The sequence below is a fragment of the Rhipicephalus microplus genome, chromosome 1 (genome assembly GCF_043290135.1).
Source record: "Rhipicephalus microplus isolate Deutch F79 chromosome 1, USDA_Rmic, whole genome shotgun sequence".
In the NCBI taxonomy this organism is placed as follows: Eukaryota; Metazoa; Arthropoda; class Arachnida; order Ixodida; family Ixodidae; genus Rhipicephalus; species Rhipicephalus microplus.
The window spans coordinates 90,235,106-90,260,999 of record NC_134700.1 but is presented as its reverse complement, the minus strand read 5'-3'; the positions used below and the strand labels follow the sequence as shown (position 1 = coordinate 90,260,999).

The window sequence follows — 25,894 nt, the reverse complement described above, 5'->3', positions numbered from 1 at the left end:
AATAAGAAAGGGGTGGAGCACATTTGGCAAGCACTCTCAAATTATGACAGGTAGATTGCCACTATCCCTCAAGAGGAACGCATATAACAGCTGCACTTTGCCGGTACTTAGCTATGGAGCAGAAACCTGGAGACTTACAGACAGGGTTCAGCTTAAATTGAGGACGACGCAGCGAGCAATGGTATCAATAAATTATACCAAATATATTGTAACCCGCTGAAAGACTCCCCGGAGTAGCTTCCACAACACTGAAAATAAATGTGGCGTCCGTATGAAAGTTTTGGGGAAGGAGTCACATGCTGTTACCTGGCTTTATTTTGTCATGCCATCTTGATATTTCATACACTGTGTCACGCAGCGCCGTGAGCGTGAGCTGATCGAACATTTGTAGTGGCTACATGGTTACAAGGAAATGTCCGACGCTTGCGGGTTTCATGAGTGGCCCTCATCGTAAAAGTTTCAATGACAAAACGCCGGCATACAAATATCATTGTCGTCGTATGGCACAGCAGATTACACAGCCATACCAAGTACACAAGAATGTATAATATGGCGCTTCTAGATGTCATTACAATACTTCCTTCTTACTTTTTTTTTGCTTGAGCTCATATAGTACATATGTTTAACCCACAACCGTAGTGCTGCATGATCAAAGTAGCCGTCATGCAGTTGGTGTCGCACCATCGCCGTCCCCGTCAGCTTTATAGTCTCGCCACATCCTCGCTTGAGTAGAACTCGCGGAAGCACGTCGGTCAACATCAGCCAGCCAATTTCAATGCGATAGCGTTAAAGGGCTCACTTCGTAGAAATTCTGGCGTCAGCGTCCTTGGTTGATAGTGAAAAAGCAGCGTTAGCCGTGAGCTGAAATATGAGGTAGGTGTAAATTAAGAAGGGAGCCAAAACATCCACTGTATAGCGCATCCATGACAGGAGAGAGCAAAAGGTGATTCACTGCAATTCGCAGCAAGGAGTGCGCAAGCCAGCACCATGCCAACTACAGAGCATCATTGAAAAGAGCCGCAACGAAATCACAAGGTTTAGCATCGAAGCAAACTTGAGCACCAAGTTTGGTAGCACGTGCCCAGTGTATTATTTGATTGCGGTTAGCTAAACAAATAAAATAGTTGAACGTGGCATGATGATTTCGTCAAGATACACGATTGCTGGCTTGAGCAAGTGACTCGTCCACGCATCTTGTAAGGGTATATGTACTGTTGATTATCGGAATCAACTGCGTAGTTGAAAGTTAGCGCTGTGCGTTTGTTTGTCCTTTTCTATGTCCTGTCCTCAATGTGCTATACATCTGATGTTGTGAATGTCCAACAATCATACCATGCAACCTTAGGAAGCCAAATGACATATACAGATTGGTTTTTTTTGCGACATAGTTTCGGTCCCCACCGAGAAGCGAAGGCAGGCGAGCGATTTGAAACGCGATAGTGTGTGTGTGTGTGTGTGTGTGCATGTGGATAGTGCTATAATGTTCAACCCCCCAGGGTGACGCTAAGGGTCCCCGCAGTGTTCCCCCGACCTTTTACGTATGTTCTCGCATGTGCTTGTATTCTCGCGCACATCATACACTTAAAAGTACAAAAATATTAGCGGAGTTTGAAGCCCCTTAAAAGATCCCCCTGTCCCACCTGTCAACTTTCATGGTAAGGTGTTGAAGTCCCTAAAATGACTCTGGTTAGCCAGGTGCCCGAAATATGCATTGAGTAAGAGCATTTCTCAATGTTCTGGACACCTGCTTGTTTAATGACAGCGTAGATTCTTTTCTGGGTATTCCTCGCTACATTCTCTCTCCAGGCCTACGTGACATACCGGTCGCGAATTGCACGACGTAGCGGACACACGATCTAAAAGACCAACATCAGTTTTACCTTTCTCTTTCACTTCCTTACCTTCATGGTCCATTTTCAGTCGTGTGCAGACCCTGTAGAGTCGCGGCCACTTGCAGTGCAAATGGAGCGCTCTTTCAGAGGCCACAATGTCTCCACTGGGAGGTTTCCGAAGCTAGATAATTACGCCTGTGCAGCTTCCCTTGTTTTCGCCGTAAGCCTCCTTCGCATTCGTCCACGGCAAGCGTCATTTCCCGCAGTTGCTACTAATGCTTTGGCACTTTTACCCATTGAGCGTCTTTCTTTGTCTCCATTTGCTTCTCTTGCGAAGACCGAGGCCACTGTGAGAGCCCATCCTTTTTATGGGTTAACGTAAGAGTAAACGTTAGGGTAAACGTTAGGGTTAGGGTTAGAAAGCGTAACGTTAGGGTAAACGTAGGAGTGCTCGACGAGCTCTCATATATAATTGCGGGAAACCAATACAGATAGGGCGAGTAAAGAAAATGAGGATTGTGATAGTGGAGAGGTCAGCAGTATGTCATTCCGATTTTCCAACCCACATTAGGAGTGGGATAATAGGGAGAAAAACAATGCCTTGTTTCCGTTGGGATGCCCATCGCCCAAGCACTGCGAATCTGGTCGATTTTATGATTTTTTGCAGTATATCGTGGTTGAACCAGGCTGCTGCAAGGTTACGACGTCGTGGTCACGTGCTTGTTGTCAATCGTATTTGGCTTCACGGATGGCTTGGTGCTGGGGCCGCATCAGTTTATACACTGTATCCCGTTCTCATGGATGGCTGGCACATCCAGGATCATCACGCCGTCGATGTATCTCGTTCTCGACAGTTCTGGCTGTGTATTCGGGATCATCCTGTCGTTGCCTTTGTCTCTACCGCATAGCAGGGAATCTCGCTTCGCGACATGTAGCCTCCTCCTTGGCAGTTCGTACCTTCTTAGGGCAGCCAATGGCAGCATGTGTCTCGACGCGGCACGATTTTTTGTTACCTAGCTTTGGCATCGTTGCTAGGCACTCGTTGCACGGCGCATACACGGCTCGAGATGACGATACTCTAGTTGGTGTGTAATGATATTCGACTTGGCACGAGTGCTCCAGCGCGGTTGGCTCGCCGATGCTACCTCGATACACATGCGACTTGACATGACGTCACACCAGCTGTGCGAGTCGAGGGGTTGCTTGGCAACGGCTCAATGAGGGTTTTTCAAGATAGGGTCCCACGTTTCATGACTAACAGAAACAGTTTTACTGCTCAAAAGTTCAGAACAATTCGACCTGTGACTGTGTTGAAACTATAGCGAGTATCACTCGTTTTATTATAACGGCTGGATCTTAACAAAGCTTATCGATTCCACATATTTCTCAAAAGTTGCGTCAAGTCCCCTGAATATATGACCCACTGGTTACATTTTGGAAAGGCGTTCTTTAAAATCTCCAAATTAGGTGACATTTGTGTACCCCCCCACTCTGACTTCGGAATCGCAGCCCATGTCCATCTAAATTACGGAAACGTGGCCCGCAAGCTCCTACGTGTTTGAGACCCCTGGTCTACCTGAACTTATATCGCACACGGCAAGGGCCTTCAAGGGGTCTAAGTATGGAGTCTCTGGTTTGTACAGGGCCGTCCGCTCTTGGTACAAACACTAAGCATCATGGTTGCACTTCACGGGGCACCAGCGCACACAATGGATCCGCGCATCGAAGCTAATCGGCGAAAGCGCACGGACATCGCGTGATGTTTTCTGAAGCAACGGGCGCCGTGCTTGCTTTGCTGTGAGGCCCGCCTTACTATCAACATGCCAGTGGCGACTCAGGGTGCCGTAATGACGCAGCTGAGAAGCATGCTTCGCTTGATGGGCAGTTTTTGCAACGAGGTGTACAGTTTTCCGCCTAAATAAGCAGTATCAAACGCGCGTACCGCCAGCCGCGTGCAGCCCACGGCTTCACCAAGAATAAATCGTACGTAACACTTTTCTACTTGCCTATTGCGGTTAATCCCTCGTTCTTCTGCTGAGCTAATAAGGCGCCACTAGCCTCAAGCACTTTTTTTTTGCGCATCACTCTATGCAGTGAAACATAAGCATGGAACAAAATATTTTTTTATTTGGAATCAGCGTCCAGAGTTGAGTCATTCTGGAGTTTTGTACCAGTGTTGCTTGATTCCTGACGACAAGTTCTTTTCACGAGTTATCCGCATTAGATATTAGAAATGCGTTCTTTCAAATGCCGCCGCTAGAGATATTCAGCTCAGCACTTCGTGCTACCCCCCCCCCCCCCCCTCTTACTTTCAACCCCCTCTTCACTGTCCCGGCCCTTGCGGGACTAAACTTAGTGACTACGACACGCTAGCTGAGATGAGTTTGAAACATCTGGCTTAAAGCAACTGGGCTGTTCTTTTTATTTCTCTGACACGCTCATTCTTGTTTGCATGTATTTTTTCAAACAGCTCAGCATTGCTTTGGTGTAAGGAATTCAATGCCGCAAAGTGACTATGCTTATATAAGAGACGCTGTTGACGATGGCTCCAGACAACTTCGATTAGTTTTCCTGTTTTTGCGGTAGCGCACACAGAAACACTAACTTCGACCATCCGGGGTTATTCAACGTTACGAGAAGTATTTAAACCTTACTGAATAAATATCCTCGATAATGAAATGGGAAGAACGTTACACGTAAATTAAATCTCCAACTTATAGAGTCCCCGCTGCCGAACAAAATACGATGAGTAGAAGAATGTCTTGTGGCTTAAGCATTTAAAAACAATTAGAGCGTTGTCCGTGCTAAAGTTTGCACATTTCTTGGAAAGCAATTGCAGCCTAGTAACAGCTTCGCAAGCAGGAACACTAGTGCCAAGCCCATGAGAGCATGAACCACAATAGCTTTGGAGAGAAGCCATAATGCAAAGACTGTGGGGGAACAGGCTTCTTCAGGTTGGGTTGAAACAATTTTAGAATAGTATGCAAGTTAGATCTTCGAGGGTTCAGCTTGCGAAGAATGGATTGGACCCGCGTACTATGGCGTTGAAAGGCGGGTCCGATTATCGACATGATTTGGTAGGAGACGTTTGAATTTAATTCCATGGGAATGTTTCCCGAAAAGTCTGTTGGCTTTTTTTGCTCATGATAACTGACTACGACGTTAGTCTAGGGATGGCAAACAGAAAAATTCAGCAACTGTGAACATCAAAATGTTAAAGAAGCTGTGCACAAGTGGTGGCAACGATAAAAGAGGCCCGGAGCTGGCCAGCCTTAAGTTTGTTGATTTTCGGAACCTATTAGCTCCTGTGTTTTTTTTTTTTTTGCGAGGTGGGAAGACGCGTTGTGGAGCTCTGTACTCACCGACAAACTCTGGGTAGTCCAGCAGGTTCATGAAGTGGCGGAGAGGCAAAGCATTGACGTCCCGACATGGGAGACAGGAGTCTGGGCCATTAATTTACCGGACAACTGATTGAGTTTCTCCATCCGTGCGCTCTCTCTTTCTTTCATTTTTTTCTCTTCTCTAGTTCTTCTGGCTTGATTTTTTCTCTTTTTATTTCTATCGTCTTCATTTCCTTTTTCTTGCTTTCTATTTCTCGCTTGCTTCCTCATTTTTTCTAATTTTTATACGTACTTTTCCCTGTGTTACGCGAAGGAATAACAGCATACAAAAGCCCGGGCTCCTGAGGTGCTCCACCCTTAATATCATCATCAAGGCGCTCGAAAAGCAAGAGAAAGAAGATTTTTCTTCAGCGCGAGGGCGCACTTATTACGCGACAGGTGACTATGCTACGTCGTTTTACCAGAGTGACGCCAAGTGACGAGGACAGCATACGACAGCCCGGCCCCTAACGCGCTCCGCATTTAATATCAAAAAGCTGTTCGAGGACACTGAGATAAACTGGTGACAATTGCAAAGAGCCATTGTTCACGTAACTCTACTGCAGGGAAGAATGAGTTGTCACGTTAAAAAGAATAGCTAGCTGGCGGCAACAAGAGGCAAGGCCCCTATGTGCACATAACAAGCCACGAAAGCAGTGGGAATGGGGATTCATGCTTTATAATGAAGCAAACTAGGGCAGGACAATCGTTATTGGTGCATCAAACCCGTCATTCAGGGTGGCTGTCTGAAAAGTCCGGGCAACTTGTAATATTATATTATGCGTTAAGACAGTCATTACACGTGGAGATAAATGTTGCGCGACGGAAACTCAGTTAGTTTTAATGAATGCTTACACACGCAGCTTCCAAGCACGCCCGTGTACTGCGTAATGCCAGCTTACGCTAGAAAACCAGGCGTGGTCGAAATCGTCCACAGCGATATTCTAAAACGTCTTTCATGTAGGAAGAGGTGCTTTGTGGTGTTATATTCTCAAAAAGAAACTATAGCAATCCAAAGTAGTCTGCAAGTATGCATGCTATTAACAAGGACAGCAAGTGAAAGGAAGAACCACTCACATCATGCCCGCGAAATTGGACGAAAATGCAGTAAGCGAAGCGCGCTTTCTTGCCACGCCATCGCAATGCGCTCAATCGCTACTGGCATGCTGATAGTAAGTCTCGCATCACAGAAAAGCACGCACTGTGCTCGAGCCCACTTGAAGAGATCAGGCATTGCCTGTGCACTTGCGCCGGTTAGCATCGACGCGTCGTCCAACTGTCTGTGCTGTCACCCCGCGGAGTGTAGCCGCGCTGCGCCATGTTCGTACCAAGAGCGGACGACCCAGTACACGTAAAAAAACAAAACAAAAAATTTCTCTACTTTGAAGTTCAGAACTGTCTCGAAGTTCGTTATTTATGCGAATGGTCTTGTCATGAGGCAAAATTGTTCACAACTTTCGGCCATGTCAGCGAAATCAGACATATTTATGTTTACTTTTACGTCATGTCCATTTCGACGAAAAAAAGGCTGGATTAATTGAGTCACTTTGCGGAAAATTCTTGTATGCGTCTTCTATCTGTGAATGCGGCCTGGCAGAACTTATGTACACTGAGAGCTTCGCTGTAATATAAGAAAAATAGGAAGGAATCGAGTGCAGCGATTACGCCGTGGCAAGAATTGGAAAACTCCTTTTTTCCTTTATCGCGCATGTAGCCTCAAGTGAATATCTTCTGTAAAAAGTCCCTCACGCGTGTGTACCAATCGGATTCACGAACAAGGTTCCATATTATAGTTTATACAAAAAAACGGCTCGGCATTTTCAGCCAGAGTAAAGGCTTCGGAGAGAGGACGTCGGGCGCTATGCACCCCAGATATTCGATCGTTTTATTGCAATTCCAGGGGTCGCACATCGAGTCGTTGCTATTACAGCATGGTAAGCATAAGCCTTCGTGCAAGTCTGAATGAACGAAAACAATTTTGAGAGTTCGTTTTTTTGTTGTTTATTATGATGATGCTGTTTGGCACAGCGTTACTAAAATCCAACAGGGCTAGCAGTTTATTGAGTGCGTCACTACTACTAATACTGTGGGTGTAACCTAACTTGTTAACTAGCACCAACCACAACAGACACGGCAGCGTTGCTAGGTAACGGACGAGATTAAACTTGACTCTCGTTGGCGTACAGAAAAGAAACAGAAACAGGTTCCAGTAAACTTAATTTTATATCTAAGATTTTGGTCTTAAACTTGGATTTTTTCCTTGCTGTTAGAGAGTACGTTTCTATGTGAGTTTGACGGAGACGCTCTTGAGGCGAGTCCTATCACAGTCATTGTGCGGCTGCGTGCGGAGGTTCATAGAGATCGCAAACTACGGATGCCCACTCAACACAATGGGTTAAATATTTCTTATGACATAGCTTCTTCTTCTTCTATTATTCCGCTACTCTCTGAACTGTTGCATGAAGCCATGCTCCCGTAAAAGCAGTGGAATATAGCGCATCTCATTGTCTTTAAAACAACTATTGTACACCTCCTCCCCCTCTTTTCTATTGGTGGCTAACAGATCGTGCAGCATACGTTTGGTGATTGGTGTAGTTTCACCGTTTCTTGGTAAATTCATTACACTCAAATCAGTGCCGTTTCTCTTCGTGTCATCATAATCAATCGTCTTTATTGCAGCCTATTTTAGTGCTGACTGTTTCGAATGAGAAATTGACTGATTCACTCGTCGATAACCTTATGGTGCTTCTAGGGCAGTGCTCTTAGGCGCTCATTCTCGCTTTTCGTGGCTACGGCATCGTCGTAACCGGCAGAGTCAACGAGGACGAAAGAGAGTGAACGTCGAACGCAGCGGCGGATGAAAGATAGCCGTAGCAAGGCGAGTGCGAGGAGGAGGTAAACACAAAAGCGTGACGACAGGTTCCATGGCGGCCACCTGTGGCGCCACAGTACTGGGTGCTGTCGTTAGGTTGCCAATGACGTCATCACTAAGGTATGCGGCAACGGCTTTTGCCGGCGCCACATATGGCAAAAAAAAAGGACTGCACGAGCGGAAGTCTTGCGGTGGTTGTGGAACGAACCCACGCCCTCCTTTGCGCGGTCTTCCGGTTGGCGAGGCACTCACGCTATACCCTGTGTCTGCGGTGGTTTATTTGGAATGGGTGGCAGAAAAATTGTCCGCACCAGTCAATCTACTAATGACATTCTTTCCTTAATGTAAACCGTGTACCTATATACACAAGAAGGTCTCATCCAGTTCATCCTGAGCAATGAAAGACGCCTACTCAGCTGCTTTAACAGTTAGAATTAGACACTATCACAAGCGGTGATTTTTATTGACCACTTATTCCACCAAATTAGATTACCTGGTAAATAAGCTTTTCTAAACGTGAAGTTGAAATTATCCGCTCGCTCATTACACCAAATCACTTTTCGAAATTTCCGGATGAGTTTTGCTGCGAATATGAACCTTAACGCCGTCTACAGCAAAACAAACTACAATGTGTCGGAATTCAAGCTTATGTGATTCGTAGTCTATGTCATGCTTACTTTTATTTCTCTCCAGTCACGTGACTCCGATTCGTGGGCATGCCACGAATCTGTAATGACGTGTCACGCGCTCTCCCCAGAACCCTCCAGCGCCCACACGTATCATTCACTACATAAATTGAGTTAAGTCCCGTCGTAAAAAAGGCCAATCATTGACGCCCCATGATACAGAAAGAAAACGATAGAGCAGCGTGCTGCATCAGTACACCGTTATGCTGCTGCGAACTGTCGCGCAAGAGAAGCCTTAGAACTCTTTCGTGGAGCGAGAACTTTCTTCACTGATCAGCTGTGTATACTTTCCTGATGTTCTGCCCATTCAGAGTGTATACTCAATGTGTATACTTTATTTGTGTTATATTTAATGCGACTGAATGTGATTTAGTGTGACTTAATGTATTGTATTTTATCTTGTGTTGTACTCACTCCTGCAATATCTTGCTGTGCAAGATGCAGTATTTGTGAATAAATAAATAAAAAATAAATAAATAAATAAATAAATAAATAAATAAATGAATGAATAAACAAATAAATAAATAAATAAATAAATAAATAAATAGAAGTAAGTGTCTTCTCAAGACACCAAAGTATTCTCAGGAATAGACACAGCAAAACTACGAGGTTTGCTCATTCGAAGGATTTTGGCTGGACACAGCTGTGGCTAACAGGGACGGATTGAGAGAAAAGCCTTTGCAATGCAATAATTTCAAAAGGAAGCTCCAGCTTAGGAGACCATATCCAAATACATGAGAACCTAAATATTGTTTTCTTTTTCTTTAACAAGCATGATCGAATTTTTGTTCACTGAAAGAAAAGCTTGGCCTGCGGTAACTTGGCGATGTATTGCACAAACCAGGCCATAATAACTTTTGCTAGTACTGCTGAAAATTTCTGAAAACACAAAGCTTTCAATTATGAGAACCATACTTAAAATTGTATCCAAGTTTCGCAAGTTACATCTACAGCAGTTTGTAAGCGTAGATAACTCATTTATAGACCTAATATGTTAGTAGAAATTTCATAAAACACCCGCAAACGTTATGAATTTTCTGACCTAAATGAAATCTGTTAATCAAATACGCCCTTTTCAGGTGAACTAAATGCGCATTGTGTAAAACCGGGATAGATATTTTGGTGCAGAGTGAATTGTTCGCAAGTCATCTGTTCGTTTATTTAGTTAAGAGCCAGCTTTAACAAACCAATTTTCATAAATACAAATAAGCTCGGTTTATAAATGTACCACCGACTTCTCAACATTTACAAAAAATCGTCGAAAAGGGGATTTGTTGGAGCTGGTGGTGCAGCGCCATTCCACCTGTAAATTGATTTTTCGATGTGAACCATTTCTTAGCGAACTTCGGGGTGACATTGCGCGTATCTATCTATCTATCTATCTATCTATCTATCTATCTATCTATCTATCTATCTATCTATCTATCTATCTATCTATCTATCTATCTATCTATCTATCTATCTATCTATCTATCTATCTATCTATCTATCTATCTATCTATCTATCTATCTATCTATCTATCTATCTATCTATCTATCTATCTATCTATCTATCTATCTATCTATCTATCTATCTATCTATCTATCTATCTATCTATCTATCTATCTATCTATCTATCTATCTATCTATCTATCTATCCATCTATCTATCTATCTATCTATCTATCTATCAGCTTACGTTTGGGTGCTCTCGTGGTCACCCCCTTGAAGGGACCCTGAAATGGTTTTGACGATTCTTCACAGACACATTGGGCTGGTAGATGAAGTCCCAAAAGTGATTTAGATACCGATTTTAGCTCTCTGCGCAAACTGTGTAATTTATTACAATGCTTTAAAGCTGCGAATTGCTCAAGAGTGCTGCAGATCGCTGCGGCTCGACCAAACGCATTTTCAACCGCCCATACACCAAGCGAGATTCTCTGTCCCACTGACGTCATCGTTTTTAGCTGATCTTATTGGCTGTGAAACGTGCAGCGCAGACAGCCGGTATCAGATCGGCGGCGGGATGTACGCGTATGCGGTCTCACGTCACATCGTGACGCAGGCGCCGTGAAGGCGGAGCTTAGCTCCGAGCGCTCAAAGGAAGAGTTTAAGGTAGTTGAGGGTGAAAGGCGGAGTGGAGGAGGTTACTTTTTTAGTACTCATAGCTCCGTTAATAATGGGTGTTTCGATTTAACTCTGGTGCGAATGATTTGCTCCTGTAGTGGTCTAATCAAGAATGGAATGTGAAAAAACCGTTTCATGGACCCTTTAACTTGGCATGAACCAAAATTCACCTGGGAGGGCAAGATGGTCTGACAAATATGACGTGCTGGTCAAGATATGAATAATGTCACAATGCTGTCGCGTACATCGTCAAACAATTCCCGCCGGACTGTGGCACATATCCATGGGTGGGTATGTGCCGCTGGTATGCGGGTATGTGCCACAGGTGATCGACACTTGGTATCTACCCAGGAACGACGAGAACACACATTGAAAATTTTACTGCACGAGCGTTAAAAAATACCCGGCATCGGTAGCGTCAACACGACGAATGCTAAGAATAAATAAGAGAAAGAAAAATAAGAAAATAATGAATCGAACCCAAGCATTGTGCGTAGCAATGGATCGTTTCACCACAGAGCTACGCCAGGTCTCGGAACTACTTTTCAAATAGACGCTAATCTTTGTGAAACATCGATAGTGGTTGCAGTGCTGCCTATCCAATTTTATAAACATTACATATGTACTATTTTGATACAGCCGTCCCGTCGGCTTAACGTAAATTGTGGTTAGCTACCATGCGCTAAAGTGAAATTATGTAGCAGTGTCCAGGGCCAGCATCCTCGCGGGCATCAGCTTCTGTGTTGCTAATACGCATGTTGCAGTTGGCATCGTTGCGCAAGTGCAAACAACTGTTTATATAAACATCTGCAACTCTTCAACATATGCCTGTGCGTGACCAATTCGTACATACAGTTAGCGTCATTTCATGAAGAGTCGCTCAATAAAGGAAGAAAAATAGAGGGAAAAGAAAGGCAGGGAGGTTAACCAGCCTATAGGCAGCTGGTTTGCTACCCTGCGCATGGAAGAGGGATGGGGGAGATGAAAGATAGAGAGCTGAGAGGGAAGAGAGAAACAGCACATTCGGCAGCACACACGCGCACACTCAGTCATAGTCCAGTCTTGTCTTTCGCGGTGTGTGACATTGCTGTTACAGTCGCTTGTTCAAATCTGTGTCGCGTAGGAATTTCAACAGAGTTTTCGTCGCCTTCTGTTGCAATGTCTTCTCTCGGGCACTTGACAGAATAGTGTCCACAGACATTTGGCTCTTGTCGATGCGCCAGTGTCGATGCGCCAGCGGACGCCAGTGACTGTCTCTGGATTTCATACAACGGACAGTCACACAGGATGTGGTGTAGCGTCTCTTCGCAATGACAGGCATCGCAGAGAGCGTTGTCGGCCATTCCTATGACAAAGGAATAAGATTTTGTAAATGCCACTCCTAGCCATAAGCGATGAAGAAGGGTGGCTTCTCTTCGGTCGAGTCTAGTGGGCATGCGGAGAGCCATCAAAGAGGACAGGTGGTGTTGACGATTCGTATCGATGCTTGGTGGGCACCATAGTGAAAACGTGATTTCACGCGCAAGTCGTCGAAGATTACTGGCAGCATCGGTCCGCGAAAGTGGTATGGCTTCTCGTGTTCCTTCAAGGGCTGCCCACGCGGCAGTATCGGCATGTTTGCTCCCTATGATGCCGCAGTAACTTGGCAGCCATTGAAGCGTCACATGATGCCCTTTCTCGTGTGAAGTGTGGAGAAGGCATCGAATTTCGAAAACAAGCTGTTCGTATGGGCCACATTGCAGTGCTGAGAGCACAGATTGTAGGGCAGCCCTTGAGTCACTGAAAATCGACCATTTTTGCGGTGATTCCCGATTGACCACAAAAGTGCAGCGCGCAAATCAGCTAGTTCCGCTGCTGTAGATGTCGTGGAGTGGTCAGTCCTAAAGCTGATGGTAACACCTTTTGCTGGGATAACTACCGCCCCTGACGAACACTGGCGGTTCGTGGAACAATCGGTGTATACATGTATGCTGTCTGAATATTTCTCGTGCAAAAGAAGAAGAGACAGTTGTTTTAGCATGGGCGACGAAAGCTCAGAATTCTGGATCCCTGGTACACTAAGATACACTGTGGGTCGAATAAGACACCAAGGCGGTATGGAGGTTTAGAAGCAGGAGTGAAGCCCGAGGGAAGTTTATCGTTGTATTGCACAATCATTTTGGCGAACGATGCTTGGCGCCTCTCTGAAGGCAACAGTGCAAGGTGATGGCAGGGAGCACGGGTGAAGTGTCTCATGTGCGTTCTCAGGACTTCTACAACAATGTGAGTTTGTATCGAATAGTCACCAGCAATTGCAATTGTTGCTTCCGTTGACGTACATTTGGGCAGACCGAGGCACACTCTCAGCGCTTGGGCTTGTACTGCGTGTAGAACACGAACATTGGTCTTGCAGGTATTGCTAAGCACGGGCAAGCTATATCTGAGGAAACCGAGAAACAGGGCCTTGTAGAGCTCCATCATTGCTTCTAATGATATCCCCCACGTCTTTCCTGCCAGGAACTTGAACAGTTGGGAAATAGCAGTCAGGCGCTTCTTCATATAGGTCACATGCGGACTCCAACAGAGGTCCCTATCAATAATGATGCCCAGAAACCGGTGGGTTTTGGCGTAAGAAATTGCTCGCCCGCAGATTGAGATGACATAAGGGGTCATTGCTTTGCGAGTGAAGGCCACCAGCGCGCATTTTTCTGTTGATATGCTGAGACCTTGTTTGAACAAGTAGTTGGCAATCATAGTTGCTGCTTTTTGAAGCCGGGAACGTATCTGAGGACGCGTGACTGCCGATGTCCAGACACAGATGTCGTCTGCGTATATTGAGATTTTAATGGTGCTTGGCAAGTATTCAGCGAGGCCAATTAGTGCAAGATTGAATAGTGTCGGGCTAAGAACTTCGCCTTGAGGAACACCCCTGGAAGAATAGCGTCGCGTAGTTGGGCCATCTTCTGTTGACACAAAGAATGATCTTGGTGCAAGGTAACTCGAAATCCACCGAAAGACTCGACCACCAAGGCCAACCACCACAAGAGCACCCAAAATGGCTTCATGTAACACATTATCATAAGCGCCTTTCACATCTAGAAACAAAGCTGCAGATAGTCGCTTACGGGATCTTTCGTGGTGAACGTACGAAACTAGATCAACAACATTGTCAATAGAAGAGCGGTCACGTCGGAAACCAGCCATTGAATTCGGATAAATCTTGTAGTATTCAAAATACCACCCCAGCCGGCATAGTATCATCCGTTCCATTATCTTCCATACGCAGCTGGCCAGTGCTCTTGGGTGGTATGAGGTGAGTTTGAGTGGGGACTTGCCCTGCTTCAAGATGGGTAGCAAACGGCTTACTTTCCAGTCATCAGGGATATTGCCATCCTGCCACGAGATGTTGTAGAGGCTCAACAGTTCTCTCCTTGCACCTTCCCCAAGGTTGCACAAGGCTCGGTACGGAATACCATCTGGGCCCGGTGAAGTTGAACGCCTGCAGAGAGCTAGTGCCGCCTCGAGCTCCTTCATTGTAAAAAGGAGGTCCATGTGGTAGTCACGGGAACGGGGGACGTCACCTCTCACTGGAGAATCTGGACGAGTGGTTTGGTTGGCAATCTGCGCACAGAAATATTCTGCGACATCGATGTCTTGCCTCCTTTGAAATAGCGCGAGCGTTTTGAATGGAAAGCGCTGTTCCGTAGGGTGACGCAGACCTTGCACCGTTTTCCAAATGTGTGAGAGTGGCTTGCGAGGGTCTAGTGACTAACAAAACATTGTCCATCGTTCAGACGCTAATTTATCCATGCGACGCCGAATCTTCTTTTGCATCCTCCTGGCTGCCCTAAGATCGTGAATTGATTTTGTACGCCGATACCGATGCTCCGCCCAGCGTCGAAGTGCTCGGAGTCGCTCCAACGCTATATCAAAGTCGTTTCGTGTGGAAGATATTGTCACCGTGCGAGTGGAGTTTTGTATTGTGCTCTTAATTGTTTCCTCTTACCCAGATCGTAGGCCATCGCTGCAAGCATCTTCCATGTCAGATTTGAAGTTGGTCCATTGGACTGCTCGAATGGTCGTCCATGGTCCACAACTGGACAAGCCTTCGATGTTAAGGTAGATTGGAATGTGATCACTTCCTCGTGTCTCAACATCTGGAAACCACTTGACGTATCTCGCGAGGGAGTTGGAGACAAAGGCAAGGTTGAGACAGCTGCCGTATGTCACCCCTCGAAGAAAAGTGGGGCTGCCTTCGTTCAGGAGAGTAAGGCCAAAGTTGTAGGCGATGTTTGCTAACCTGCGTCCTCTTGCATTTGTCTGAGTACTTCTCCATGCGTGATTGCGCGCATTGAAATCACCTATGAGGACCCATGGTGCACGACACACTCTCAAAATATCCGCTAATCTCCTGGAATCGAGATTATTCGATGGCGATATATAAACGCCCATGAGAGTAAACATGAGTTTGTTCTTTTTCACAGTGATGCAGACGTACTGATTGTCATCGTGAGGTGCAATTGGTTGCACAACATACGTCAGTTCACGACGAGCAATGACGATGATTTTGCTGCGCGCACCGTTCGTTGAAGACATGACGGCTTCGTACCCGGACAGTCTTATTGGTTTCGACAAATTGGGTTCACAAATGACGATTATTGGAAACACGTTGGTAAACACAAACTGACGAAAATCTGAAAGGCGTGATTTCAGTCCTCTGGCGTTCCATTGGATGACGGATGCAGCCTTGACTTCTTTACGAAATGTTCAGGTGTGAGTAGCCATCTTTCTAGTTGAGAGATTCAAGCACTGGGCTTAGGGCGTCCAATAGTTCAAGTGCGCTTCGAGCAGATGGTGTCTTCTTGTCGACTAATATCGCTCGGATGGCTTCTATGAGGGAACGCAGCACCGAGATCACTTGACGATCAGTTTTAGGCAAATCTTCCATGGCTGGAGAGGGCTCTGGCGTGGCCACAACCTGCAGATGTTCCTTGGCAGAAGAGTGCGTCGGGGGCGTGGACCATTCCTCCAGAGAAGGAGGCTTCTCTGTTTCTTTCGTAGAAGTGGTGGGCCCTTTCGCGGCGCTACTGGATGGAACCGCTAAAGAGTGGGAAGGAGCGTTTCGGGAATGTGCCTTCTTTGAAGACTTTCGATGATGCCGACGTCGACGCCGGACTACTTCGACTGCCTCCTTGTGTGTCGAGTTGTCTCGGGCCATTTGTCTGAGAAACGCGCGCTCCTTTTAGATTCGAGGACAGTCTTTCAACGAGGCAGCATGAGGACCGCTGCAGTTGGCGCACTTCAGAGTAGTTGCCCGACAGGCGTCTTCAGCATGAGGTTCAGCGCAGCGGGGACACAGTCGTAAGTTGGGGCATACGCCCTTGACGTGTCCTAGCCTGAAGCACTAATGACATTGAAGTGGCTTTTGGATGAATGGTCGAACCGGATGTCGAAAATGTCTAACTTTAACGTGGGACCGTATGCAATCTCCCTTGAAAAACACTTTTACGCAGCGCGTATTTCCAAGGCGCCGCACTTGCGTAATGACAGTTCCCTCGTTTGCAGGCTTGATGAGGCTAGACAAGTCAGCATTAGGAATGGCAATGTCGATGTCATAAATTACACCGGCAATTGATTTATCATGCATCGGGATAAAGGGGCGCATTTTAATGTCGCCTAGCTCAGTCATTTGCTGCAGCTGTCCTAGCGCACTCACATCGTGCACGTCTATGGCGAGAATGTTCTTCCTTGGGTTTACACGTACGTCTTTAATTTGATGTGGCACCGCATATTCGAGAGCAACGGAAAGGGCTTGCGTGTTCAGAAGCCGTAGGTTGCTTGATGGATCTTCGGGCATGAAGATGATGACGTGCGGCCAGCGCGCAGGCTTTGACTGCAGAGTCGCTGTGCTTGCAGGAGCTGATGCTGCTGTATTCGCCGTCCTTCTCTTCGCCCTCTTACCCCGGACAGGTATAAAGCTGCCATCGGATGTGTCGTCTTCCGACATAGAATAAATATCAGTGTCATCAGTGTCACTGGGAGAGCCAGCTCGCTTCCTTGTGGTTGACGGGTGCGAGGACCTGTGACCAGGCGGGCCTCTGGCATGCTCCACGGCCATCACCGCAAGACGGGGAGGCGAGGCACCTCAAAAGACCGATGATTTCACTAAAAAAAAAAAAAAACAGAGGGCAGAAATAGGCGTTCTTCTAAAGAGACACTTCTTCTTGTTCCGATAAAAAAATTGCAACACGGTCACCTTTCCTCCGCATGCTTCGCATAATATCGATTCCCAGGTACGTGGGATGTGCCGAATTTTTATATTTAATCTTTAGAAGCTATGATAGTCAATTTGTGTTACTATATAACGAATTCTTTGCACCTAAGTGCCCAGAATGATTCCCTAAAAAGCAGAGCGTGAAAAAAGTAATCCGAGTGCAAAACATGAGCTCGCTTTCGAACTTCAGTTTTTCTCCTTTGACAGTGGTGGCTTCTGAATGAATCCTGCATGCTTTATCAAGAACAGAGGATGGCAATCAAGGTGTGAAGTAACAGCACCGGCGAATAGCGGCAGTCAAGAAAAAAAGAGGAATGACGATCAGGATGACGAATGGGGCGTCAAAAGAATTTTTCACTTTGTAATTTTGGTTCTCCGCCTCGGTGGTAAAACAATTACTTGCTTGGCTGTTGTCTCGAAAGGTCGCGGGTTCGATCCCAACGGCGGTGGTCTCGTTTCGATTGAGAAAATTTCTAAAGACCTATGTTCTGTGCAGTGTCAGCGGACGATAAAAACACCTGATGCTTGAAATTTTTGGAGTGTTCTACTGAGGTGCGTCTGATTATTATGTAGCGGCTTTGCGCGTTAGAACTCCACAAAATATGGTTTTGTACTTTTTTATGTTTTTGTGTGATCTGCTTTGTCATTCGTAATCATCCCTTCTGAAACCGAACGCTCCTAGAGACAGGGCACTGATATTATCACTCGCATATACCACCTAGGAAAATCCTACAACATTACAGAACGCGAGTTTCACCCTTTACTTGTGCTCCTTACGATATAGCACGTGTGCCGACTCGAGCCAATACTATATCGTGTCAGGTTCTTTCGCGAGTGTTCTTTTTGAAGAAGGAAACTAACTCTGTAGAATTGCGGTCGACACATGTGGAGTCGGCTGCGTAGGCTATCCCATTGTCGCAACTTATCTATTGCACACAACTTGACAGCCACTGGCACTGAGAACTCAGCGAAAAATGTTTGTCTCTAACAAACATTGGATAGGACATCGTAGGACAACAAGAAAAGAAAAAAAAAACAAAAAAACAAGATCTGCTCACTCTGTATCGATAATAAAGGACTCATCCTTTCACTTAGTGTATAATTTCAGTCCCGACGTACAGGACTACCCTGAAACATCTAGGGTTTCTCTCTTTCTGTTGAACATCTGGGCCTCCTTATCGCCCATCTAAATTTAAGTGTATGGTGGCATTTCTTCCATAATCGGAATGAGGCCACCATGGACCGAAATCCAGTTCTCCGTGTTGAGCGTAACGACGCAGCACCGCAGCCTCATAGCTACTGGGGTGGACTGTCGTCTTTTTGAGAGAAAAAAAAAACAATTGGTTCTCCTTTGACGACAAGGACTGTCAAATTTTTGTGTGTAGCTTTATTGCGATAGAATTTACATGGTTACCCAAGGTGTACGTTGGTTGTCGCTGTTGCCGTCGTGTTCTGATTGGAATTACATGGTTACCCGAGGTGCACGTCTGTCGTCGCCGCCCTATTGAAAATCCTGGGTTGGTGGATGCTGGAATCGATGGTGGATATGGGGGAAAGAATAGTGGATATGGTGGAAATATTAGTGGATATGGTGGAAATATTAGTGGATATGGTGGAAGTATTAGTGGATATGGTGGAAATATTAGTGGATATGGTGGAAATTGTAGTGGGCATAATGGCTGATGACGGCGAGAGTGGAATAAATGATGGCAGATGGTGGTGGTGGTGGCGAGCCAGTGGTGGTGATGGTGAAAAATGCCGGCTCCTGGTGGCGAGGCAAAACGTGTTTGGTGGAAGGCTTGGTGAGCAAGGTGGATGACGGTGGCATGACGGAAGCTTGTTGGATGGCGGTGGCATGATGAAAAGCACATTACAGTATGTGAAATCACTTATTTGTAATGTTTCATTCTTGAATGCGCCGAAATATATGTTTACGGCAAAAAAAACCAACGTTGGTCATCACGTTTTCTAGTGCGTTTTTTTTTAATTACTGTGGTGTCAACAAGGCTTTAATTTTTGTGGAGCATATAGTATGCGGCCTGGAATATGTTTACATTTCGCGCACGTACTTTCATCAATTTGACATCCGCTATGTTTTTCTTTGTTGTTGTTGAGATGGTTAGAAGACTGGAGTATCACTGTGAACAAGAAAATAAATGTTTTACATCGGAGCGCTGTTGTGGACAAATAAATGGGCTTTAGTTCGCAATTGCCCCTTTCAAAGTTAGAGCACAACACAGCGCGGTCACTTGACGTCGCCACGCTAAAAACGCAACTCTGGTAATTTGTGCACATTCTATTGTTTGAGCCGTACCTTTAAGTTAAGAAACTGCGTGTGAATATGCACAACTTTCACTTTCGACGTGCGTTGAGAGGAGCCCCAGCGAATTTGACTTTCACCCTTCTGTTCTACCACCATGATTTCCACCAAAGGTTAGTCATACCGACCAAGCCCGTACAAGTGTTATCGGCGCTTCTGGGTTCCAGAATACACAATTTTGACGAATAAAAATGACCAAACAGCACAGCTGCAGCATCATTTAACCTAAATGAAGCCTTTTTTATTGTGTACGGTGTCCGCGCAAGAAGCGTCAAACATCGATGCGACGCGCTTGCAGCACTTCCACCAAAGGTACGCCTCTCCTCACCGACAGCCGCCGGTCGCACTCGCCGGCACTTCGCTGGCTCTTATGCGAGAACATAGACACGTCAATTTGTACACTTACTGAACGAATAAGATAACATAATGTTTTTGGCGCACTGCATTCGTTTTGGACAAGCCGTTATGTAGCTGTTCCTAACAATAGAGCAATAGCAATGTGCTGGCACGACTGCGGTGTGCGTTGCGCGAAAAACATTACATTCGATTGTGAGGGCGTGTCTATCGAATGAGCATAGAAGCGTAATAAAGCCTGAACTGATATCGCCTTTTAAAAGGAGCGAGAAACGGATAATAACCTTGCCAGTAACCACTGATAAACTCTACCTGCTCCTGAGTCCACTGAGTTGTTTTTTTCCTTGCGGTTGTAAATTGTAACATAAACATAGCGCCGTTGCCATTATCGCAGTGGCAATCGTTACAGAGGGTTGCGGCGATGGCGTAGTGGTTAGAGCATCCGCCTCGCATGCAAGAGGTCCGTGGTTCAAATCCCGGTACCGCGCAGTTCCCAACCGGATTAAAAAAAAAAAAATCCGCGTGTTGATGGAACTGCATTAAGAGGCCTGGGGTGCGGCCTCACCGGCAAACACCGCCGAGAACGCACTCCCTCACCAGAGAAGGATTGGCCACCCTGGTGCAGTATCTGGCCACTACCTCCCACATGCTTACGTCAAAAAATCGTTACAGGCAGCAGTTCTTGGTGTTTATCAAATGTGGAAAATTCAGTTGCAGGTGCAGATCCCGTCCCTCCCGAGTAAACTACAAACAGAACTGAAGTTAAACGGTGACTTTGTGAGTTGACTACTTCTTTAACAACCATGACGCCATCTGTCGGCGTGGCGCCGTGGTTAGTGTGCTCAGTTCAAAATTCGGAGGTGGCAGGTTTGATCCCACGCTGGCACTCCTTTTTGTTATGGGTGCTTGCTACATTCTTTTTGTACAATAATTTTAATTATTTCTTTAGTGGCAGCTCGTCACGGTGGTTCTGACGCTGCTTCGCGCTCCACCATTGCCGGTTGGAGCACGCCATTCACCATCCGCTCCACCATACGCCACCATACACTATGTGCCACCAACATTTCCACTGCCATGATCCACCAAAATGGTGGTTGGTGGAATCCACCATTTCTATGGTGGACGTTTTTAGATGCGGAAGCATCTTATACTCGCGCCTTGTAGTGCGCCGTCCGCGCCGTCCGCACCGCTTCTCGAACATTCGACAGCTGACGCGCGCGCATGCGCCGTCGCGCCGTCGCCCACTCTTCCACCATCTGTGCATCCCTTCCTCCTCTACACACCGCGCGCGCTTCACTCCTCCACCATCTGTGCACCCTTCCTCCTCTACACACCGCGTTCGACATCTACAATTCTCCTGATTCTCCAGTGGACGCGCATGTGGCGTCGCGCTTCGAGAACATTCAACAGCTGACAGTGCATGCGCCGTCGAGCTGTATATATACTCAAGGTCAGCGCTCGCTCGCTCAGTTGCCGCTCGTCGGTTGGTTTGTACGGCGCGTCGACGTCCAAGGTCGCGGTGAAATGAATTCCAACGAATCCACAAACACAATGATCGACGTCCCTTCGACCAGCGCCGCCCTTTCGCATACGTGTGTACGTGTTCACTCATTTAACACCCCCTCCTACAACCACGTTAACCAATTTAGCCATCGACCCAAGTAAGTCGCAATTTAACACCCCATTTCACAACCACGTTAACCAATTTAGCCATCGACCCAAGTAAGTCGCACTTTAACACCCCGTTAACCAATTATATGCTCCGCATCCTCCTCAGTGTTCCCCCGAGGGAAGCTGCGGGCAATGTTTTTTCAATAGGGCGTCATGTTGCGAAAAAATATTATTGTAAGCCAGTCCACCATCATGTAGCCTCTTGGGCAGAGAAAGAAAAAAAAATGTATTTTCACACGTTGTTGGACAATTTGATCAACTTGACCAAGCAGCTTATTATAAGCATTTAAACAGCAGTTAGCGCAATTGCGAGTAAAATAGCAAGCTTGTATCAGAAGAGATAAATTTCAAAACATTAACCCTATTAGTTGCGAAGAAAGTTATTGCCTATCTACTACACGAGCTACACTGCAAACTGCTTGCTTTCGCACCGAGGAAGGAAGTATTCCTGGCAAAGCTAGCCTTGACATTTAAGACGGCCCATCTCCAGCCAAGACCATTAAATGAGACGGCAATAGGAAAAGCTTTCATTTGACCCCGACCTACGGCCGCCTTTTCTAACGACTGAAAGGAGTCAGTTAATTGCTTGCTTCAAGGCCGTCAGTCCTCCCAGTGCACTGTGGCACTATACTAATACACGCGTGTGCTTCGACAGGAGGAGGTAACCACGTAACCTTTCCGCTAAGTAAACTACGACCTTTCACCGGATCTACAAAAAATGTGGTGGGTAAAAGGTCCCGCTACCGTAAGCAGCGTTACTTTCTACTTGCTTGCACTTCTACTTGCTACTTACTTGCAGCTTCATAGTCGCAGCTGCACTTTTGCGCAGCCATTATTATTTTCATGCTTGCCCCTTTCACTGGTTACGAAACAACATTGCGTCGACTAAGCCAGTCGGGACTTTGAACGCTAATATCGGTTAGCAGCTATATCGCGCATCGAATCTGCTTCGAAGGTGGCAGGAAAGCTTTCACGTGGGCACATATTTGTAAGGAGCATACAGTTCCTTAAGTTTGCTCTATTTGCTTGAACATGATGTATGTGCTTAATCAATCTCAACTATAAAACTTTGTCTAAGACAGCCTTAAAAATGAAAGAATATGGATATACTTAGAAATTCTTTTCTCCGGCACCAAAGTCTAGTCATGAGCTCATTTTTTCATAGAGTGGTCGCGAAATAGTCAACAAAAATATTCTGATAGATCCCACACACTCTGCGAGTAGACGTCTTTTAAAACCCTTAGAGTAGCCTATGCCACGTTAGTTCATTATTTTGAGCTTACCGTTGGGTGGTGAATTTACATCTTTGTGCAACTTGAGTAACTGTGTTTACATCCACAAGACGCTAGAAAAGGGTGACTAACACGATTGCGGTCGTAATCTCTCATCACTCATGCTTAGAGCATGGCTATCAATTTTACCGAAACCATGGCAGGTGCATGCAGAGGCGCATATCATGAGTGGTGGTCTTTACTCGGTGTTTGTCTTTTTAGATAATACAGTAATTTTTAATAAACAATGTGCGACAGAAGGCTCCTGTCATTCTCGTTAGTGACCTTCATGTTGGGGTCAGGTGGGAGGGATATTCAGCCAAAGGGGAAATAATATTTTTGCGACTAGTTAACAAGAACTCGTTAAGTAACTTGATAATTATTAGCTTGAGGCCAGGCGTTTCGATTACAATGTTGCAGTGATTGCCAATTTATGTCATACCTTTTTTTTGCACAATACTTGCACGTAGTTCCACATACACGTTATCGAATATCAATGATGAAATCGAAACTGATCGCTGCCGGCGTGCACGATGCCAGACCATTACGTTCGTCAGACCACCACTACCTGCGGGAAAAAAGTCATGAAACTCCAACGAAGGCGTGCCAGGGCCATATTTTAAGTTGAAACCTGCAAGCTATCCCACTTATGTCAGTTTTGCCTGTGGTTCTTGCTAATTATCAGTTTGTTGCAAACTGTGCACAAGCGAACCGCGATAGCAAACATTCATTTGTCTGGAAAGCATAAAAAGGGGGAGGGGGGAGTCACTGCCGCTCTTCTTGAAAACAGGGGGTATATCTTTTCGAGCCTTTTTATTCCCTTCAAGAAAAAAACAGATAAGGGCCACCCATTGTACGCAAACCAATAAGATATCTGCGCGTCTATTTCAGAATGTTTGCCATTTTTTTTACCGTGTTCTGCTTCTGGACGCCTTCATCCAAATTTTTTACTTTAATGTGAAGGGTAGTGACTGTCTGACATAACAGAGATGTTGTGGTACGTGCATGCCCGTGGCGATGAGTTTCAATTTTACATGGTTCAAACTACATGCGACTTTTGTGATTTAAGAAAAAAAGTGGGTACGCTCAAAACTATCACGTTCTACGATTCTTTATTGCAAGCAACTGCTCTCAAGTGAAGAATTGAAAAGTTACTTGACGAGTTCTTTTCAATTAGTGGCGGCAGCGTCATTTTAGATGCGAGAAAGTGTTTCCGGCTTGACATGACGTTCGTGTGTTAAAACGACAGGAGCCTGACTCTGTCCCCCACTGGCGTTGTCCGGACATAACGCTTGAGCGGATATGCAGTTTGTGACCTAAGGAGGTCGACGCACGAGCGTAGCTCTGTGGTAAAACACTTTGCTGACATACAGAATGTCGAGGTTCATAGTAGAGAGAGCAAGAGGAGAAAAAAGTGAACATGACAAGCACCCAGTTGGCTGGCTACCTGCACATATTATTTCCTTTGTCTTCATCATAAAAAGTTATCTCATTATGCGAGTCACCTGACATTATTGTTTAGTGCCGGGCTATTGAAGTCATCTGTGAGTTGCAGACGATCACCGCTTTATTGCTCGCGGGTTGATGTATCTCACCCTGATCATATCCATGTCATTGCTTTTTTTCTCAAGCGGCACAGTTGACGCGAACAGAGAAGCTTTGCTAATATGAATAGTGAAGATGCCACCATGGTGGTTCAGCTGCAGCGCGAGAATTATGAGCAGGAAATAAACTGGCCTGCAGTTCTTACTTTTACCTCCAAATGTTTTTTCTTTTTTTACAATAGTGATCAACACTTTGCTATAAATGTGACAAATCGCACTGGTTATCAAGTTGCGTAAAGATGCATTTTATTTCTAATTTAGAAAAAGTATTGCTGAGAAGACCCGAAAAAAAAAAGCCACGTTAAATGAAGTTAGTAGAACGTGTAAAAGAGCAACTGCGAATACGAGAAAAATGATGCCTCTCTGCTGTTTAGTGAACAATCCTTGCACTACGAGTTCACACTGACAAGTGTTCTGTAGAGATCTAGTCGAACGGGCGTCGTGCTCATTGTCAGTGCTACAATAGCGCATTGCTGCTGACCTCTTGGGCGGTATCCAACAAGCACGGCTCACCGAGTATTTCTCTTCGGCCCGCATTTTAACGCGTCCGATTACGCGAACGTTGGAGGACCTATGGCGACTCCATGACGTTCTTCAATGGCGGCCAGTGGAGCGACATATGCGGGCGCTTATCGCAAAGGCTCCTAGTGGATACTGTACGGATTCACGACTTATCGACAACTTGACGCTGCAGACTTAAGAGGAATCGATAGGATTCAGGCTACTCCTGCTCGTCCCCGGTGCAGTGATTGCGTGAAGAAACGGGCGATAGCATCGGCTCGACAATTGCATCGCGTTTTCAGGCTTCTCGATATTCCGAGCACTCGGCTCGTGTGGCGTCGAACGCGTGTCAGGCCCGCGTAGCACTCGTCGCGTGCTTATCGAATCCCTTGCGAGAAGCCGACACGCGTGTCACGGCCCACCGGCAACAGCATTGTTGCACGCCAAGACCCGGGCAGTTTTGTTCTTGTAATCTTCCAGGTAAGTGCGATATTTTCCGTAAACCATTCATATTGCATACTTTGTTCTCATCTTCCAGCTAGAAGGATATGTTCAACGTCCCTTGCAGTATCTGAAGCACTGCCATTATTCGACATAATTTGATATTACGTGGAGGTGCATGAATTTGATAAACTTGATCGACAGATAGCAGTGCACTCTCAGGTGACTTGCGTGGTTGTTCTAAATCTCATAATTTTAGGTATAATATTTTAAGACAGAAGTGAACAATTGCCTAGCGCATGTTTTGTCAAGCCGCAGCACTGACACCGTTGCCCACTCTTTCTTCTGTTTTCCAATATAAACGGTGATTCCGTTGAACCTCTTGCCGTTATTTATTGAATGACTGATTTTCTGAAAACTTAATCATGCTATAAAGCATTACTGTTCAGCGGCCATGGCTTGAACAGCTCAGAGCACGAGGTGACGGTCTAGAACACGAGGATCAGATGTGCCTGCTGCTTTCTTACTAGTGGCAACATGATACGTTGTGGACATTTCAAGACATACTTACAAAGATTTGATAAAAATGAATCCTCGAACCTT

At 45.8% G+C, this 25,894-nt stretch overlaps 1 protein-coding gene across 2 annotated transcripts in view; it reads left to right on the top strand.

Moving 5' to 3' along the window:
* Mct1 (Monocarboxylate transporter 1) overlaps positions 1 to 25,894 on the top strand; it is a 217,333-nt gene that overhangs the window by 34,915 nt on the left and 156,524 nt on the right. The window contains exon 1 of one of the 2 annotated variants that reach the window (XM_075884519.1): positions 25,167 to 25,330. The exons of the other annotated variant lie outside the window; for it this stretch is intronic. The gene's annotated coding sequence lies outside the window, so the exon portion shown is untranslated. Of the gene's footprint in view, positions 1 to 25,166; positions 25,331 to 25,894 lie in introns of those variants that run through there. 2 annotated transcript variants of the gene reach the window in all.